The sequence below is a fragment of the Epargyreus clarus genome, unplaced genomic scaffold, assembly GCF_041222505.1.
Source record: "Epargyreus clarus isolate Ecla_fem2 unplaced genomic scaffold, WU_Ecla_fem_2.2 ptg000013l, whole genome shotgun sequence".
Taxonomy (NCBI): Eukaryota; Metazoa; Arthropoda; class Insecta; order Lepidoptera; family Hesperiidae; genus Epargyreus; species Epargyreus clarus.
In genome coordinates this window covers 6,870,148-6,890,348 of record NW_027332221.1, presented here as the reverse complement: position 1 = coordinate 6,890,348, position 20,201 = coordinate 6,870,148, and the positions used below count along the sequence as shown (strand labels likewise).

General features: G+C 43.0%; 1 protein-coding gene across 1 annotated transcript in view; it reads left to right on the top strand.

Annotated features, from left to right (window-relative positions):
• The window catches only part of LOC140746791 (glycosylated lysosomal membrane protein A-like), a 69,510-nt gene that overhangs the window by 15,920 nt on the left and 33,389 nt on the right, over window positions 1-20,201 (top strand). The gene's annotated exons all lie outside the window — the stretch shown is intronic.

Genomic DNA, 20,201 nt, shown 5'->3' with positions numbered 1-20,201 from the left:
TTGGGGACCCGAACCCGGGTAACACTTAATTAACCTCTGGCCCGGGAGGCTGTCCCGCCAACCGGTGAAAAATCCCGTTGCACGATTGTTCTGCCGGAGTAAGAGACCGGAGTGGAGCCGGGCAATCGTGCACGGGGGGGACCGGGGGCCCTTCCGTCCCCCGCGCCAGCATCCCACATTACCACTGAGAGTACGGCGCTACGAGACCCGCACCTTGTCCCGTGGGGCGTCGAAGGAGCATCGCAAATCCTTTCTAATTCCTCCTCTTTTTTTTACCACCATCATGAAAAGGCATAATAAGAGAAAAGTGTACTCAGCGGCAACCTCCTCTACACTTACTGTGGACATGTGCAACATCAGGGGGCTTCATTCCAATCTTGATGCCGTCCATCACCACCTTGAGACGGCAAAGCCGGCTTTCCTCTTTTCGACGGAGACGCAGATATCACCCTCGGGCGATACATCGTATTTAGATTACCCCGGCTACAGTTTAGAACATGCCTTTAGGCGTCGAGCCGGGGTATGTGTGTATGTTCGGAGTGATATCTGCTGCCGCCGTCTCAGCTGCCTTGAAGACAAGGACCTATCCTTGTTGTGGGTGCGCGTGGATATTGGGGGGCAGACCCGCGTCTACGCGTGCCTATATAGGTCCTACAGCGGAGATGTTGAGACAACTCGACTATTCGAGCACGTCCAGTGGGGGACTGACAAAATGCTGCAGCAGTGTCCTTCGGCGGAGTTGGTGATTCTGGGAGACTTTAATGCCCATCATATTGAATGGCTAGGCTCCCGAATCTCGGACTTCGCCGGAAGAACTGCGTATGACTTCTCCTTGGCATATGGGCTCTCCCAGGTCGTACCCGGTCATACTAGGGTACCTGATATAGAGACCCATACTGCGTCTTTGCTGGACCTTCTGCTGACCAACCATCCCGATGACTACCAAGTGATGGTCAAGGCTCCTCTTGGATCTTCTGACCATTGCTTGGTAAGTTCTTCTGTGCCCTTGTCGCGTCCCACGGGGGCTCGACCTCCGGGGAAGCGACAAGTTTGGCACTACAGTTCAGCAGATTGGGACGGGTTCCGGGAATTCCTGGCCTCGTACCCGTGGAGACAGATATGCTTCGTCTCGGGTGATCCTAGCACGTGCGCTGACTCTGTGGCCGACGTCATACGACAGGGCATGGAATGCTTCATTCCAAACTCTGTCGTGTCTGTCGGCGGGCGGAGTCAGCCCTGGTTTGATAGGCCTTGCGCTAAGGCATCACGTCATAAGCAAGAGGTCTACCGAGCTTGGGCATCAGCGCACGCGTGCAAGGATCCTAAGACCTCCGAGCTACGAACCGCACTTAACGCTGCCTCCCGTTCAGCAAAGAAGTACATGGCCAAGGCGAAGTCTAGGCACATTGGCAGAATTGGCGAGCGACTACTTGGTTACCCCTCCGGGAGTCGAGCCTTCTGGTCGCTGGCCAAAGCTGTCGAGGGTAATTTCTGTCGCTCCTCACTACCGCCCCTGCGGAAATCAGACGATTCTCTGGCCCACACGGCAAAGGGGAAAGCCGATCTTCTGGGCACCCTCTTTGCCTCAAACTCGACTCTCGATGACAAGGGGGCCACACCGCCGACCATCCCGCGGTGTGAGGGCTCTATGCCTAATATACGCTTTACGCAGAAAGCTGTCAGGCGAGCTCTATTGTCCCTTGATGTCAAGAAGTCGAGTGGGCCGGATGAAATCCCCGCAGTGGTGCTGAGGACGTGTGCTCCCGAGTTGACTCCCGTCTTAACGCGCTTATTCTCACTTTCCTATACCACAGGTCAAGTACCGTCTTCGTGGAAGGTAGCCCTCGTTCACCCGATTCCCAAGAAGGGTGACCGCAGTGACCCGGCTAATTACAGGCCTATTGCGATAACCTCCCTGCTCTCAAAGGTAATGGAGCGTGTGGTTAATACCCAGCTTCTGAGGTACCTCGAGGATCGCCAGCTGATCAGCGATCACCAATATGGTTTCCGCAAGGGCCGCTCAGCTGGTGATCTTCTGGTGTACCTCACACACCGGTGGGCGCAAGCCGTTGAGAGCAATGGTGAGGCGTTGGCGGTTAGCCTGGATATCGCAAAGGCCTTTGACCGGGTCTGGCATAGGGCCCTTCTCGCGAAGCTTCCATCTTACGGTCTTCCCGAGAGGTTGTGCACATGGACAGCCAGTTTTCTGTCTGAGCGGCAAATCAAAGTCGTAGTTGACGGGTGCTGCTCAGACACAAAGCTTGTTAACGCCGGCGTCCCTCAGGGCTCTGTCCTTTCTCCCACACTATTCATTCTGCATATCAATGACATGTTGCAAAAAACTGGCAGCATTCATTGCTATGCAGATGATAGTACGGGAGATGCTGTGTACACAGGCCGTGCAAATACCTCTCGGACTCTCGTGGAGGAAAGTAGAAACCGACTTGTGTCTGAAATCGAGGACTCTCTGGAGCAAGTCTCGACATGGGGTCGACTTAACCTTGTTGAGTTCAATCCTACGAAGACACAAGTCTGCGCGTTTACCGCTAAAAAAACCCCATTCGTCATAGCGCCATGGTTCCAAGGAATTCCACTCACCATTAATAAAAGTATAGGGATCCTAGGAGTTGACATATCGTGTGATGTGCAGTACCGGGGTCATTTGGACGTTAAGGCGAAGTTGGCGTCAAGAAAGCTGGGCGTCTTGAACAGAGCGAAGCAGTACTTCACTGCGGGGCAACTGCTTCTGCTTTATAAGGCGCAAGTAAGACCCCACATGGAGTACTGCTCACATCTCTGGGCAGGGGCGCCCCAATACCAACTTAACCCACTTGACTCCGTGCAGAAACGCGCAATACGAATCGTCAACGATCCGAGGATCTCCGATCGGCTAGAACCTTTAAGTTTACGGAGGGACATAGGTTCCCTCTGCGTGTTCTACCGGCTTTATAATGGTGAGTGTTCCGAGGAACTATTTGACCTGGTGCCTACGTCACCATTCCTCCATCGCACCACTCGCCGAAGGATGAAGTTCCATCCACACCAACTGGACTCGTGGCGGTCCTCCACGGTTCGGTTTGCACGGACGTTCTTGCCACGGACGTGTAAGATGTGGAATGAGCTTCCTCCCGAGGTATTCCCGGAGCGCTATGACATGGGGCTCTTCAAAAAAGGTGCAAAAAGAGCTCTCCTTCAAAGCCGGCGATGCATTGGCGACTCCTCTGGTGTTGCAAATGTCCATAGGCGACGTTAACTACTTTCCATCAGGTAGCACGTCTGCTTTATCAAAAAAAAAAAGCATTTTAGCCCAAATGTGACAGTTGACACGGCAGAATGTTTATATAATGTGTGAAATCAAAGTCATCTTGAAGGTCTTGAAGTCATGTAATAATATAGTCACATAAACGGTACAGAGTAACGATATAACAATTATACGTAAGTAAGTTCACACTAGTGATTAGAAGTATTATAACTACACAAGTATCTCCGTTATTCGACTGCTCTTGCTGAAGTCTCCAGAATGTCGCTCTCTGTTAATTCGAGCGCCGCCATGGTGTCGTCCCCACTTCACCTACCCGCATCTGTTTTTAAACTGTAGTATCAAATGAGTCACTTATCACTTTAATGTAACGTTATAAAAATGTGATATCGTTAATATCCAAGCTTCTTATTAACGACGATAACATTCGGCCGTCCTGCTCACACGTTCGTCCTCGATCGTGTATGGTCTGATGCAAGAGCTGCAAAAGAAAACCAGTTGTTTAATGCCTAAGTCCAGAAGAGTTATACATTTTCTTGTAATACCGACTCGCACGTTTTTTTTTTTTTTTTTTTTTTTATATGTAACCTAACGATAAGGCAGACGGGCTGCCTGATGGAAAGCAGTCACCGTCGCCTATGGACGTTTGCAACACCAGAGGAGTCGCCAATGCATCGCCGGCTTTGAAGGAGAGCTCTTTTTACACCCCTCTTGAAGAGCCCCATGTCATAGTCCTGAGGGAATACCTCAGGAGGAAGTTCATTCCACATTTTGCACGTACGCGGCAAAAATGATCTATTAAACCGAACCGTGGAGGACCGCCACGGGTCCAGTTGATGTGGATGGAACTTCATCCTTCGGCGAGTGGTGCGATGAAGGAAAGGCGACGTAGGCACCAGATCAAACAGTTCCTCAGAACACTCACCATTGTAAAGTCGGTAGAACACGCAGAGGGAACCTATGTCCCTCCGAAGGCTTAACGGTTCTAACCGATCAGAGATCACTGGGTCATCGACGATTCGCACCGCGCGTTTCTGTACGGAGTCAAGTGGGTTAAGTTGGTATTGTGGTGCCCCTGCCCAGAGATGCGAGCAGTACTCCATGTGGGGCCTCACTTGCGCTTTATAAAGCAGCAGGAGTTGCTCCCCAGTGAAGTACTGCTTGGCTCTGTTTAGGACGCCCAGTTTCTTTGAAGCCAACTTGGCTTTAACTTCCAAATGACTCCGATACTGCACGTCGCACGAGATGTCGACTCCCAGGATCCCTACACTTTTACCAATGGTGAGCGGGGTACTTTGGAACTTAGGCGCTATGACGAATGGGGTTTTTTTAGCGGTAAACGCGCAGACTTGTGTCTTCGAGGGGTTGAACTCAACAAGGTTAAGACGACCCCATTCCGAGACCCGCTCCAGAGAGTTCTCGATTTCAGACACAAGTCGGATTCTGCTTTCTTCCACGAATGTCCGAGAGGTGTTCGCACGGCCTGTGTACACAGCATCTCCCGTGCTATCATCCGCATAGCAATGAATGCCACCGATTTTTAGCAGCATATCATTGATATGCAGAATAAAAAGCGTGGGAGATAATACAGACCCTTGGGGCACGCCAGCGTTGATGAGCTTCGTGTCTGAGCAGCACCCGTCAATTACGACCTTAATATGCCGCTCAGACAGAAAGCTGGCTGTCCATGTGCACAACCTCTCGGGAAGACCGTAAGATGGTAACTTCGCGAGAAGGGCCCTATGCCAGACCCGGTCAAAGGCCTTAGCGATGTCCAGGCTTACGGCCAATGCCTCCCCGTTGCTCTCAACAGCCTGCGCCCAACGGTGAGTGAGGTACGCAAGAAGATCACCAGCTGATCGGCCCTTGCGAAAACCATATTGGTGATCGCTGATCAGCCGGTGCTCTTCCAGGTACCTAAGGAGCTGCGTGTTTACAACACGCTCCATAGCTTTTGAGAGCAGGGAGGTTATCGCTATAGGCCTATAGTTGGCCGGGTCGCTGCGGTCACCCTTTTTGGGAATAGGGTGTACAAGGGCAACCTTCCACGAAGACGGTACTTGTCCTGTGGTGTAGGAAAGCGAGAATAGGCGCGTTAAGACGGGAGCCAACTCGGGAGCGCACGTCCTGAGCACCACTGCGGGGATTTCGTCTGGCCCGCTCGACTTCTTGATATCGAGGGACAATAGAGCTCGCCTGACAGCCTTCTGCGTAAAGCTAATATCCGGCATAGAGCTCTCACACCGCGGGATGGTAGGCGGTGTGGCCCCTGTGTCATCAAGAGTCGAGTTTGAGGCAAAGAGGGTACCAAGAAGATCGGCTTTCCCCTTTGCCGTGTGGGCCAGAGAATCATCTGGTTTCCGCAGGGGCGGTAGTGAAGACCGGCAGAAATTACCCTCGACAGCTTTGGCCAGCGACCAGAAGGCTCGACTCCCGGAGGGGTAACCAAGTAGCCGCTCGCCAATTCTGCCGATGTGCTTAGACTTCGCCTTGGCCATATGCTTCTTCGCTGAACGGGAGGCAGCATTAAACGCGGTTCGGAGCTCGGGGGTTTTTGGGTCCTTGCTAGCGTGTGCTGATGCCCAGGTTTGGAAGGCCTCCTGCTTAAGGCTTAGCGCTTTAGCACAAGACCCACCAAACCAGGGCTGACTCCGCCCGCCGACGGACACGACAGAGTTTGGAATGAAACACTCCATACCCTGCCGTATCACGTCGGTTACAGACTCAGCACACGAGCTAGGGTCACCCGAGACGAAACATAGCTGCCTCCACGGGTACGAAGCCAGGAACTTCCGGAATCCGTCCCAGTCTGCTGACTTGTAATGCCAAACTTGTCGTCTCCCGGGGGGACGTGTCTCCACGGGGTACGACAAGGGCACAGTCGAACTTACCAAGCAATGGTCAGAGGATCCAAGGGGAGCCTTGACCATTACTTGGTAGTCCACCGGATGGGTAGTCAGCAGTAGGTCCAGCAAAGAGGCAGTATGGGTCTCTACATCAGGCACCCTAGTGAAACCAGGTACGACCTGAGAGAGCCCATATGCCAAGGAGAAGTCATATGCAGATCTCCCGGCAAAGTCGGTGGTCCGGGATCCCAGCCAATCAACATGATGAGCGTTGAAATCACCGAGAACCACCAACTCTGCCGAAGGACACTGCTGCAGCATTCTGTCGGTTGCCCACTGGACGTGCTCGAATAATCGAGTTGTCTCCACGTCTCCGCTATAGGACCTATACAGGCACGCGTAGACACGGGTAAGACCTCCGACGTCCGCGCGCAGCCACAACAATGATAGGTCCTTGTCTTCGAGAAAGCTGAGACGGCGATAGCAGACGTCCCCCCGAACATACACACATACCCCGGCACGACGCCTGAAGGCATGTTCTAAATTGTAACCGGGGTATTCCAAATACGATGTATCGTCCGGGGTAGATATCTGCGTCTCCGTCAAAAAGAGAAAAGCCGGCTTTACCGTCTCAAGGTGGTGGTGGACGGCATTCAGATTGGAATGGACTCCTCTGATATTGCACATATCCACAGTAAATGTGGAAGAGGTCGCCGCTGTGCAACTTTTCTTCTTTTTATTAGGCTTTCTCATAGTTGGTGGTTGTTCCAAAAAGGGCGGGAATTTGAAAGGATTTGCAATGCTCCGCCGACGCCTCACGGGACAAAGTATGAGTCTCGTGACACCGAGCCTACGGAGGTGATGTGGGATGCTGGCGCGGGGGACGAAAGGGCCCCCGGTCCCCCCCGTGCACGACTACCCGGCTCCACTCCGGTCTCTTACTCCGGCAAGGTAGCCGCGCAACGGGATTTTTCGCCGGTTGGCGGGACAGCCTCCCGGGCCAGAGGTTAACAGTGTTGCCCGGGTTCGGGTCCCCAACTAACCGGCGGGCGGCCAGCGGACAACCGTTTCACCGGGTCTCCCTGGCCCCCGCGCCAACACACCACGCCCCCGGGGGCAACGATGCTTAAAGAGACTCAACGGACCCGTAAAGTACGCCGTCGGAAGCACCACAGGGGGATGGGAAGGGAGGGATAAGGGGATGAACTGGCTCCCAGGCGCACTACCGAAACACGACGAGTCGTTATTAGCGGTAGACTCCGACCTGAGGGTGGTAGCTAGCCAGGCAGATCCCACGAAGAGATCTTACCACCAAGCGAGACACCTTCGGGAATTACGCCAGGCGGTGTCAGACCCAGCAACCAGTGGGACCGTCGCAGTAGGATGTTAAATGCCCGAGTAGACGCTGCTGCCCATCTACCCGGTAGATGCCCTTAGTCGGCTTCTACGACACCCACGGGCAGGTATGGGGTGGTCTATTCGCCGCCGGAGCCACACGGCACAAAAGGCACGGCACGGCACGTAAGAGGCCCGAACTGTTTATCAAAACCATGGCTTAAACTATACGCATTTTCTTGCAATACCGACTCGCATGTAAAAGGCCCGAACTGTTGATCCGAACCAAGGCTTAAACTAGGTGATGTTCATCTAGAATCACACTAGTTGTGTATTACCTAGGTTATAAATCTGCCCCAACAGTGTTCACCACGGATTTCTGTTGCAGGCATAGTTCATAAGGACTCTTTACATAAATGTCATATGCGCGATAGGTATTGAAGCGAATGCATTAGACCATTGTTAAATAATAAAAAACACTGTTATAACTAGGTGATGTTCATATAGGATCACTCTAGTCATGTATCACCGCAGTTTTTGTACCTTGTTTACGATAACATTCGGCCAGTGCTCAACTCAAATTTACTCCAAAAATGCAATATTCACTTAATGTCTTCAAGGTACTCGATGCCTTGGGTCAACCCAACCATATGCATCACCAAGAGACACCCGTGAACATCACATTGCTAGTCTGCACTTAACTACTGCATTAATCCATCTTAACTCCAGATAAATAAAAATCAAACCACAAAGTTTCCTACACCTATAGTAATGACAACATCTAGCTGCCCACTTTACTTATGCCTGGATTCTAAGTCCAATAGTTAAATCTCCAACAACTATTGATTCGATAAAGTTACGCATCAGAATAACGACGTTTATCTTATTAGTCCATTTCGGAATGCTCAACAACCTGTTCAATAACTGTTATACTAATAGATAGATAGATCTATAGTTGGCCACTAAATGAATCTGTGCGACTCAAAATACTATTATAACATTATTTTATTACTACTTAGTACTTCTTTTAATTATTACAATGTTATTTTATACAAATAGTTGCCTTTCCGTACGTCTTTTATCAACTGATGAAGCAGTATCAAAATAATAAAATATCGTGAATATTTGAAATGAATGATATCAAAGTTAAAGACTAAATACTGGTAAACAAACCATGAATTTCACACAATATAACACGTAATAAATTGTATGAGCCCATTTTTTTACGTTATTTATCACAAATTCAAATTATTTCTTTCAAAGTAGGGCCACATAACCCACTTGTGAAAGTCAGAAAGAAATTTCATTACATTAAATTGAATTTATATTCAGTTATAATAATACATACTGTTACATGAATTTCAAAATTTAATTAATAAAGCAAAGGACCCATGCGTTCACGTCAGCGACATACTTGTCAATTGTGTAATAAGCTTAACTACTTAACTTTTTTTTTTATTTCACCAAAAGTTTTAAATTAAGATTCCCATAAGGAAGTTATAGTTTGGGCTATTTTACTGTAAAAGTTATCCATTATACTAAGGAAGATTTGCTAGACTTTACGCAAAACGTCGTTTTTTGAAAAAAAAATCAAATAATGTTATGGAAAGAATAAACACATTAAAATGGTCCATTAATCTAAACGGAGTTTAAACAGACCTTGTCTTACATTGAGTTCCTCGGAAGCGGATTTGTTTTTTCGTAGGTAGTTATCAAACGGATAGTGTTATTGAATACATACTCGTAAACTACCTACCAAGAAAAATGACTTCAGAAACCGGCCATTATTTAACTATACTTATTTATGTCTACAACTGATAAAAGATTTTTTTTTAAACACGCTTTTATTTTTGCCACGCTTTTATTAACTTGACCTGTATGTATGTAACGGAATATTTAAATTCGATTTTTACCTACTTTGAACGGTCAGATTTATTTAAAAATTTTGCAATACTTATGACATGACATGATTTTAATAATCTTGTCCAATTCTAATTTTGTCTCATCAGGATCGTCAGATTTAAAACTATAACTGTTTTACATAACATGTGGCTCCTTATCAATCACAACCTAAAATTTCTATGACCTGAAAAAGGTCTTTTAAAGTTGATCATGATTTTATACCAGCCAGCCAAACAAACAGTTAGTCAAACTATCTTATGATACACCTTATTACCAAACAATTCATATTTATTATATATATTTCAAACGCCTCGGCTTCACCTGACTTTTATATAGTTTGTAATAAAAAATATATTAGTGCGTAATATCTGTATAGATTATGTTAATATAATATGTATCATTTACAACCAACACTCTCAAGGAGACGCTCAATGTTTCTATAGAGAAAACCTAGACATGACGCAATTGTGAACCGTATGACATTTATATGAAAAGTAAATTATTGTATAAGAAAATCCCATCGAAATGTACCTATGCTTTTATTTGATTACATCTTTAAACAACATTATTATTCATTTGGCTATGATATACATATGTAGGGAAAAGATGATTAGGACATTAAAGGGAACAGTAATTCAGTAATAATAAAATTAGTTATCATAGTCAGTCGGTCAAGTATATGGCATCGCATCGCATAATTTAATAAAATTAGTTATCATAGTCAGTAAGTCTACTATATAGCAAAATAACCATAGCGAGGGCTAGGACAGTCTATTGAAACAGACAGCGATCCGTGCACCGAGACGCATCCAAACCAAATGCTTACTGATCAAGTGCTTCAACCCTTTTTATAGGAAGAGCAGGTAAAGTAATCAGGTAGATGGGTCATAAGGCGATAAGGAATGTCGTCCGGTGCAGGTGCCGCCAGCATCTGGTATTATGTCATCCGCTTTCAACGCCTAGACCTGCCCCCGACACGGCCATTCTGACAATCGCACGTCCTCGTGCGTAGGTACAATCTTTATATGTCTGCAAGAGCAAATACGGTACATGAAGAAAAAGAAACCCATTTCAATAGCTCATCATAATCCACTGTATAACACTAGTAAATTAAACCATACTAGGTAGTCTCTTCTAGCATAGATGAGATCCTTACAACTTAATAATACTGGTCTATATCGTCATTTGCAAAAGCTAAGGAGACCCCTACAGCTACACAATGCTGGTCTAGATCGTCCTTCACAACAGCAAAGGAGACCCCTACAGCTACACAATGCTGGTCTAGATCGTCCTTCACAACAGCAAAGGAGACCCCTACAGCTCAACCAATGCTGGTCTAGATCGTCATTCACAACAGCAAATGTGACCCCTACAGCTCATCCAATGCTGGTCTAGATCGTCCCTCGCAAAAGCAAATGAGATTCTTACCCTTTCATCATATTACGACAAATCGACAGCGTTCGAGAACCAAGAAATAGGGTTTCATCTACCTATTTGAATTGTTATTATTCAATGTCTGAGAACTAGCTTACAAAGTCAATTTTAAGCTTCTCCGAGATAATGTATCTGAATTTCTAGCTAAACTAGGTATATTAACGTTGGAGACATCATTACTAGGCAAGTTAATTTTCGGAATATCATCCAATACGGATAAATCCTCTTTATCAGGATGAAATTATATTAAGGAACATGGATGCTTTTTAACAAAAATTGGTACTACGAGTATGTTTGTTGGAAAAAGAAAGGGGAGGGTTATTATTACTGATAACTAATCTTATCATTACCAAGTCAAGGACTTCAACACACAATGATCACCATCAAGTAACTATGACTTTAAACGGACCCTTGTACTTGAAAATTAGTCAGATTTCTTTCTTTATTTTTAATCAAAACTAGTTTATTTTAGCTTTACTTTTATCAAACCTTCAAATTCAAATCTTATTTATTCAAAATTGATTCATATACTTAGAATACTTATTGAAAGTCAACAAACTACCACCGCTACGGAAGGGGTTTCGCTATGGAGAAGAAGCGGCGCAAGAAACTCCATACGTGTGCAAATTTGCATCTTTTTTAAAAAAAAAAAAAAATTGTTGGAAAAAAATAGAAATGAAGGTACGGTGGTCCAAATTGTGGCGTTGTAGGGCACACAAGGACCACGTGCTCTTCGACCACTCACTTGCAGTAGGTATCTGTAAACATATTTAATTAAAATGTTAGAACACGGTCAATAATTGTTAAATATTCACTATGAACCCTATTTGGAGAAACGTAAAAGTTCACTGGACACCAACATTAGTCAGTTATACAGCTTCGGAGCAGAATAAGGAAAAAGCTAAAAACAGATCACTTTTTTTTCGAAATGTGTGAAGAAGACTGAGCTGAAAGGAAAGTATAGTTTTAGTCATCGTTGCTAGTTTCCCATAACGTCCACCTTCGCTAGAGGGTCGAGCAGACTTATACTCAAACGTAATCACTAGAGTTGCGCATTATATATCACTGAAGTGAAAAGAGAGATATATATCTTTTCAACTCAGTGATATATATCACTCTTTTAGCTCAGTAACTCACTTTAGCTCAGTAGCTCTGTAAAGATATAAGCGACATTTTATATCAGTATATCAGAGAATCAGATCAAAATGTTTAGACAACATTTTTGATTCCTATAATTAATACAAAACTGGCAAGAAATTATATATAAATTTCACAGCCAACACTATTTGTATATCCCAATTTTCATATTCTTAGCAAAGAAAAAAGATTTTAATTAGTGTTTAAGACGTAATGCATTTGACTCGAATCAGACTCTCTCAGTCAGTCGCTCATTTGACTCATAACTCACTCGCGAGCGAGTATAAAACTGTTGAGTTGAAGAAGATCTTATATCCGGAATCGTATGGACCTATGAACTCAACCATGTGACGCGGATATAAAGATATAATTCAAATTCGTCGGAGTTGATGAGTGATTAGCTCTTTGGTGAAGATATATATCTTTTATATCACTCACTCGCGAGCTACTCAAGTCTAGTAATCACCGACAAACCACTTTTGATGTCTCCAGCTAGTGCCATCTCTTAGCGTACTACAACCAACTCCCTATTGGCCATCTGCGATATGGCCATCGTGACAAATCAAACGACCTCGTGTGCTGTTCCTGTAAGGCAGAAAAACCAAGCGAATATTAAAATTTCCGCTCGGCCAATCCTGATTAACTCGTTTAATTAATTAAGGTTATTCGCGACGTTAAAAGTCTAATGATGAATAGTTTATTTCAAATCACATTCAATTTCGACCTCTTTTACATTACTACTACTTTTCTTATTACACAAAATTTTACACAAAATCGATCGGTCGCCTTATCTTTATAGGATTCCACATTTTCTACAACACCATTTAAACAAAAGAATTAGTCCTTTAATATTAAATTCAAACGCGTAAAATAAATTCCAACATTTTTTTTTATAAACTCAAGGGCTTAGCTGACTAATACCTTCTACATAATTCCTTAGACCAAATTCATTCATTCGAGACACTTAAGCACTACACGTGATCGATGGATACGCATAGCCCAGTAACCTCCTGTTACTTTTCATTGGCGCAAAGCCACTCACATGAATACAGATATAGTTTCCACTGAAACTAGACCTCCGCCATAGCTGCCTCATCATCAACCCATTACTGTCCCACTGCTGGGCACGGGTCTCCTCTCAGAATGAGAAGGATTAGGCCATAGTCCACCGCGCTGGCCAAGTGCGTATTGGTAGACTTTTATTTATTTATTTATTTATTTAATCTTTATGAACCTTACAGAAATGTAAAGGCACAAAGGCGGACTTAATGCTATATAGCATTCTCTGCCAGTCAACCTTCGGGTAGTGAGAAAGACAACGATGGCGGCATAAAGAAAATAATATATACATATATATATAATATATATATATATATATATATATATATATATATATATATATATATATATAAATATATACTACAATAAATATTTATTATATAAATACATACAGATAATATATCCATAAATAAAGAAAAATAATACTATTTTTGGTTCGTCATACGTCTAGATTTATAAAATATGCACGAAGTTTCTTCTTGTAGACTGATTTGCTGAGTGGTTTTCTAAGATCTTCAGGGAGCGCATTCCAAAATCGAGCGGCCTGAACAGCAAACGAATAGGACATGAAACCAGAATGGTGAGAAGGGATTGAGAGAGTCAGCGTCTCGGAAGAACGTAGGTGCCGTTCATGGTTATCACATAGGTACTGAAATTTACACTTCAGATATTCTGGAGAAAGATCATCGTATAAGATAGAAAAGAGCGTTGAAAGTATCCTTATTTGTCTTCGTTTGCGAATAGGAGGCCACTGTAACTGAGACCGAAAAGAGGAGACATGGTCGAACTTGCGAAGACAGAATGTAAAGCGGATACAGTTATTAATAAGCCGGTCCAGTTTATTCAGTAGGTTCTCATTGAGATCCGTGAAACACACATCACCATAATCAATAATGGGGAAAATCAGAGCATGCACCAGATTTAATTTTACCTTGATCGGAAGGAAGTTTCTAAGCCGATTAAGAGCACAAAGCTTAGCGGTGACAGATCGACAGGTCTCTCTGATCTGAGTAGACCAGTCCAGATTATTGTCCAAGTGGATGCCTAAGTTTCTAACTGACGACGAGAATTGTATAATAGAATCATTAAACATGACCGGTGCAATGAGATCTAAATTAACTTTAGCCAACTGTCGATCGCTCCCAATAATGATAGCTTGGCATTTATTGGGGTTAACACTTACGCCGAATTTCTTACTCCAGGTAGCAATGTGTTTCAAGTTATCATTAATGGCCATGATGGCGATATCTAAAGAATTAACTTCGGCTTGTGTATAAATCTGCAAATCATCAGCGTAAAAGTGGAAAGAGCAACTAAGCAACGTAGAAAGGGAATTAATAAAGAGAGAGAATAATAGAGGGGACAGTATTCCACCCTGCGGCACACCAGATAAAAGATTGTTCCAGTCAGAAATATTCTGACCAAAACGCACAGCTTGCTGACGGCCGCAAAGGTAAGAATGAAACCAGTTTAAAGAGTTAGACGAAATGTTAAGGTGACGAAGTATAGCAAGGAGGATATCATGGTCAACCATGTTAAATGCGTTCGAAAAATCGACAAGAACTAGAACAGTGACTAATCTGTCCTCCATGCCACTACGAATATCTTCAGTCACCTTAAGAAGTGCAGTGGTGGTACTGTGACCTGGGCGAAAGCCGGATTGAAATTGGGAAAGACAATTATTTTTGTGGATGAGGACCGATATTTGCTTGTAAGCGATAGCCTCAAGCACCTTCGAGAGAAATGGTAATATAGAAATTGGCCTATAGTTGTTAAGTTGACAAGGGTTAGCGACTTTAGGAATTGGGGTAATGAAAGCTTTACGCCAGAGACTAGGAAATGCCCCTGTCAACAACGAGAAATTGATGATGTGAGTTATAGGAGGAAGAAAGTAATCAAGAACAAGAAGAAGCATAGTACGACTCACATCATCACAGCCCACTGCCTTAGATTTAATTGACATGAGAGTTTTAAGAACATCATCATAAGAAGCGACAGAAAACGAGAAGAGTTCAAATTGAGGTTTAGCCCAGGAAGTAATTTCAGAAATGGTTTGAGATTTCACTAGAGGACAGAGAGAACAAGCAATAGAGAAGTAGGAGTTAAGATCCTGAAGTGAGAATGGCATAGTGTCTATCTGAGCTCTCTGCTACCAATGCCATGAGTATTGAGGAACTTCCATATATCCGCAGGCGAAGAGTTAGTTAAATTTTCAAAGAAATAGGTACGCTTAGCTGCTCTCACCATTTGATTGCAGCGATTGCGAAGCGACTTGTAGACATTCCAATTCTCATCAGACCGGTCACGCTTAAAAGTTCTAAAGGCTCTGTCACGGCGTGTCATGGCTATTCGCACGCCTCTGGTAATCCACGGTGCAGGCTGCCGCTTTAATTTTACAGCTCTGCGCGGTGCATGTACGTCAAACAATTGAAGAGTAAGGGAGTTGAGGTGAGAGACTTTTTCATCAATTGAAGACGCGACATACACCGGAGAAAAGTCGATCTTCGATGCATCACTTTCTAATGCCCCTAGGTCGATCTTTGCAAAGTTTCGCATCCAAGTTATTTCGGGCTTAGCTTTAGGCACTTTCAGTTTGTACGCAAGATAAATTAAATCATGATGCGAAAAACCTGGAGCTGACAACTGACCGCAATTTAAAACAAGATCAGATTGAGACGTGATCATTAGATCAAGCCAGGTGTCGGGAGAAGTAAGATTATGGTGGGTTGGGTTGCAAGGAAGTACTGACAGATTAACAGAGGAGAGGATGTTAAATAGCTTGGAGCGTTGGGGAGAGGATTTTAGCAAGTCAGTGTTAAAGTCACCCATAATTATGTGATGTGTATAAACTGAACAGAGCGATTCCAGGATTGTTTCTAAATTATCAAAATAATTGACGGAGGGAGGACAATAAACCACGCCAAGAACGACTTTGGAATGCTTCACCTGAATCTCTAGAAAAAGAAATTCAGCAGATGCAGAGTAATTGCTTGGAGAGGAGGCTATAATAGAAAAAGGAATATCATGCCGGATGTAGATGGCCACTCCTCCGCCTCCTTTTCCCAATCGATCGTTCCTTACAAGAATATAACCCGGCAAGCTGAAGTCGTGTGACATCAAAGATGGTTTGAGCCAGCTTTCAGAAATTAAGATGGCTTGGACAGAGGTACTGGTAAAGGTATCTAAAAGTTCTGTATAGTGCGCGGGTATACTTTGTGCATTTAAGTGACAGACATTGAAAGTACCACACGTGTTTTCAAGAGAGATGTTCAACAAGTTACATAATGTTTCAGGTTCACAAAAAGAATCATTACTAGACATGGAAGACGTATTAAAATTGTATGCGGAATGAAAAGAATCATCTTCAGACATAATAAAATATACTAAATAAAAATATTATAAAAATAAAATAAATATCAATATATAATAAGTACACTTAAAATATTTATAAATAATTAAAAAGATTCTAATGTCTTACAATTTCACCCATCCCACCGGCTAAACAATGGCAGAAAACGTTACAATAAAAAAATGATAATACAAAAATATAACAAGATAGAATAATAAGCTCCACAAAACATTACAAAACTATTTTTAGATTTTTTCCTTAGGATAGGCTGTATAAACTAAAAACCATTACCTCCCAACTTTACCTTATCTTATAAAAAATATTAATAAAAAAAACAACATGTTTTAAAGTGGCAACACAGATAGCCATATGCCAGTATCACAAACGTCAAATGTCATGTATCAAAACAAAATTGTTAAATAATATTGTCGGTGAAATAATATTTATTTATATTAACAGCTGTAGGAGGTAACTGAGAAATCTAATGTTTTGTGAGAAGGAGGTATATAATAACAATTACAACAACGTAATGATAAGGAGTTAGCTATAGTACTTATCTATACAAAGAGATATCAAAAGAGTATTACTTCCTTAACCTAGTAGCCCTCTTGCTTTTGTGGTGCGGGTCAAAGGGCACCGTAGTCTTCAAGGACTGAGAGGCGCCGCACAACTGGTCACCCTCGGCTGGAGGCTTATCTGGGATGTCAGGGAGATCAGCCAGTTCCTCCTCTGTGTTGACACGACGTCGGGAACCATCCTTGAGCTTAATAATGATATTGCCATCCAGCGTCCAACAATTACGAATGCCCAGCTTCTTGCGTGCCAGAACGAAAAGTGATTGGCGTTGCTTAGTGAGGAACTCAGAAACAGCAATGGGCGTGCCTTTTAAGTTGACTTTTTTCCTCCATATATTAGATCTAATGGAGAGATTCGTGAAGCGCACCAACACAGCCCTGCACCTTCCTTCAACAAACTTGCCGAGACGATGACAAGCTGTTATCTGGCCACATGTAAATTCAGGCATTCCTAGCTTGTCCCTGAAGATAGTGGCCAAATAATTACTGAGATTATTTTCAACATCCTCCGAGATGCCTGTAAAAAGGAGATACTTCCTGCGATGTCTCATTTCTACCACGTCTAGCGATCTGAGGCACTCTGTTATTTGTTGACGAAGCAAATTGAGAATGGACCACACTTGAGTCTTAAAACCATTGAACTCATCCTGCAAGTGAAAAATGGTGATGCTGGCCTGGGGTGCGGCAGCTTTGAGCTGGTTCTCAAACTCCAGCATTTTCTTCATTAGCATGGTTTCAATGGCTTGCTGCGTGTCCACAACAGTTTGATAGTTGGCCATATTCACAGAAGAGAGCTGATGTGTTGTGTGAAGTGACTTCCAGTGACCCAGTGAAGTTTTAAGGTTAGCCAGTGGGATGTGCACAATATGTCTTATTTAAGGCATATAATAGTGATTCTCTTCAATACTTTAGTAGAACTATAAGTACTTTTGATGTTTATCCACAAGTCCACTATAATTTGTAGCACAATTCTAATTTAATAAATAATTACTTGAGGAACACAATGTTGACTTTTATGCTCCTACCGCCGAAAAAACCGAAAGACTTCACATACCTTTAAGATTTTTTTATAAATCTCTCAGGTATGCAGGTTTCCTCACGATGTTTTCCTTCACCGTTTAAGCAAGTGATAATTAATTTCTAATTATCACTTGCTTAAACTGCCTGTGCACCGCATACTACGGCTACATGACAACCTCTGGTAAGATTCGATCAACATGTTTACTCAAGTTCTCAAGTCATTATTGTAATTACTTTAAATGAATTTAGTCAGCTTAGCTCCAATCACCCCTTATTTGTATATAGAAAAAAAATGAGAGATCTCTGGAAGCTCATCAAGGACATTAAAACCCAAATTTTTAATGTTCTAACCTAAACCACCTTCACCTTGCTCAATACAACACACCGTTAAATTCAAACGCGAGCGCCACTGAACGCTACGGTATCGTATCTTCGCCGAACCCATATCACAAACACTGAGTCTTTACACACCAGTGTCTCCATTGAGCAACGTGTAGACCATTAAAATTGCATTAATGCGACAACCTTTAGAATTTTTTCACAAGAAATAATGAATGTACCCGCAAATTCGTTTAGAGACTAAGTAAATTCTTTCTGGTGGTCAAATTCTTAAAAACCGTCAAGTACTTCAATTACATTTAAATAATAAAGTCACTTACCGAAAAGGCACTTACTAACTCACCGCCTTGGTTTTACCAGAGTCAAAAAGTATCCTGCCTTATTTGGCCACCTTCCGGTACGTTCGCGGTCAACACAAGTCCAGTGTCGTTACAGTACCACCAACAAGCAGCTATAGTAGTTTCTTATCCTGTGAACACTCAAAAATTAGGTGAACATTATGAAATTACAAGATAGAAATAAATTGAAACAATAGACCACCAAAGTGATTATAAGTATCAAAATGGCAACGTGTCGCCCGTATGAAATAAACTGTCATACTACACTAAGGTCCACCCTAAATTGCACTGCTCCATGCGTTCAGTCCCGCCATAATCAACGCATCCAAAGGCTATCAAAGGCTTTACCGATGGCGTGGCTTCCTAAGGCTCCCCAAGAAAATGACCAAACGCATGTGCGCGCCATTGCCCCGAACTAATAAACGTCACCATTGGTCGCCACAATGACCATGTGGGCACGTAGGTCCATCCCACTTCTGATGTAGGGAAAAGATGATTAGGACATTAAGGGGAACAGTAATTCAGTAATAATAAAATTAGTTATAATAGTCAGTCGGTCAAGTATATGGCATCGCATCGCATCGCATAATTTAATAAAATTAGTTATCATAGTCAGTAAGTCTACTATATAGCAAAATAACCATAGCGAGGGCTAGGACAGTCTATTGAAACAGACAGCGATCCGTGCACCGAGACGCATCCAAACCAAATGCGTACTGATCAAGTGCTTCAACCCTTTTTATAGGAAGAGCAGGTAAAGTAATCAGGTAGATGGGTCATAAGGCGATAAGGAATGTCGTCCGGTGCAGGTGCCGCCAGCATCTGGTATTACGTCATCCGCTTTCAACGCCTAGACCTGCCCCCGACACATATAATAAGAATGAAATCTTCACGAGTTTACATCGAATATATTTGAAAAAGAAAATTTTTTGTCTGTCGGTTTGTATGTTTGAAAATGCATTAAAACCAAAACTACGAAGTTGATGTCAAAAGTATACATTCTTTTTTTAAACATTACATGACCAGGTAATGGAGAATTCCAAATTACCAACGTACTCCGTGATCTTGACAGAGGGCATTGTATAATTCAAATTATATTTTGAATCCACATGAACAAAGTCGCAGGCAAGACTCGTTTTAAAAATGCAATTCAAATTATATTCTGAATCCACATGAACAAAGTCGCAGGCAAGACTCATTTTAAATATGGTATACAAAAGACTATCTAAATTTAAGTAGGCTTGACCAGTGGCAGTGACCGTTTCTCACTTAATACGTATAATAACTCAATTGCTGTAACTTGTAAATAGAACTAAGCTCAAGTTATAAAAACATCAATTTGTTATTATTATTATTATTTTACTTAAAATAATTTATTCTCAATCCCATACAAAGTGGATCCCGTTTATCATTTCGTAAGTGGCTCACATAATTGATAATATCGATAGTCTAAGCGTCTCAACGTTTAAGGTACAAACTTCATTTACCAGTATTTGATAGTGCCCAATTTTCAAACCAAAAGGACGTGTAATGTGTCAAATTCAAATTCAAATTTAAAGGTTTAAAATTACGAGATGTAAAGAAATATTAATACAAAACGAAACGTTG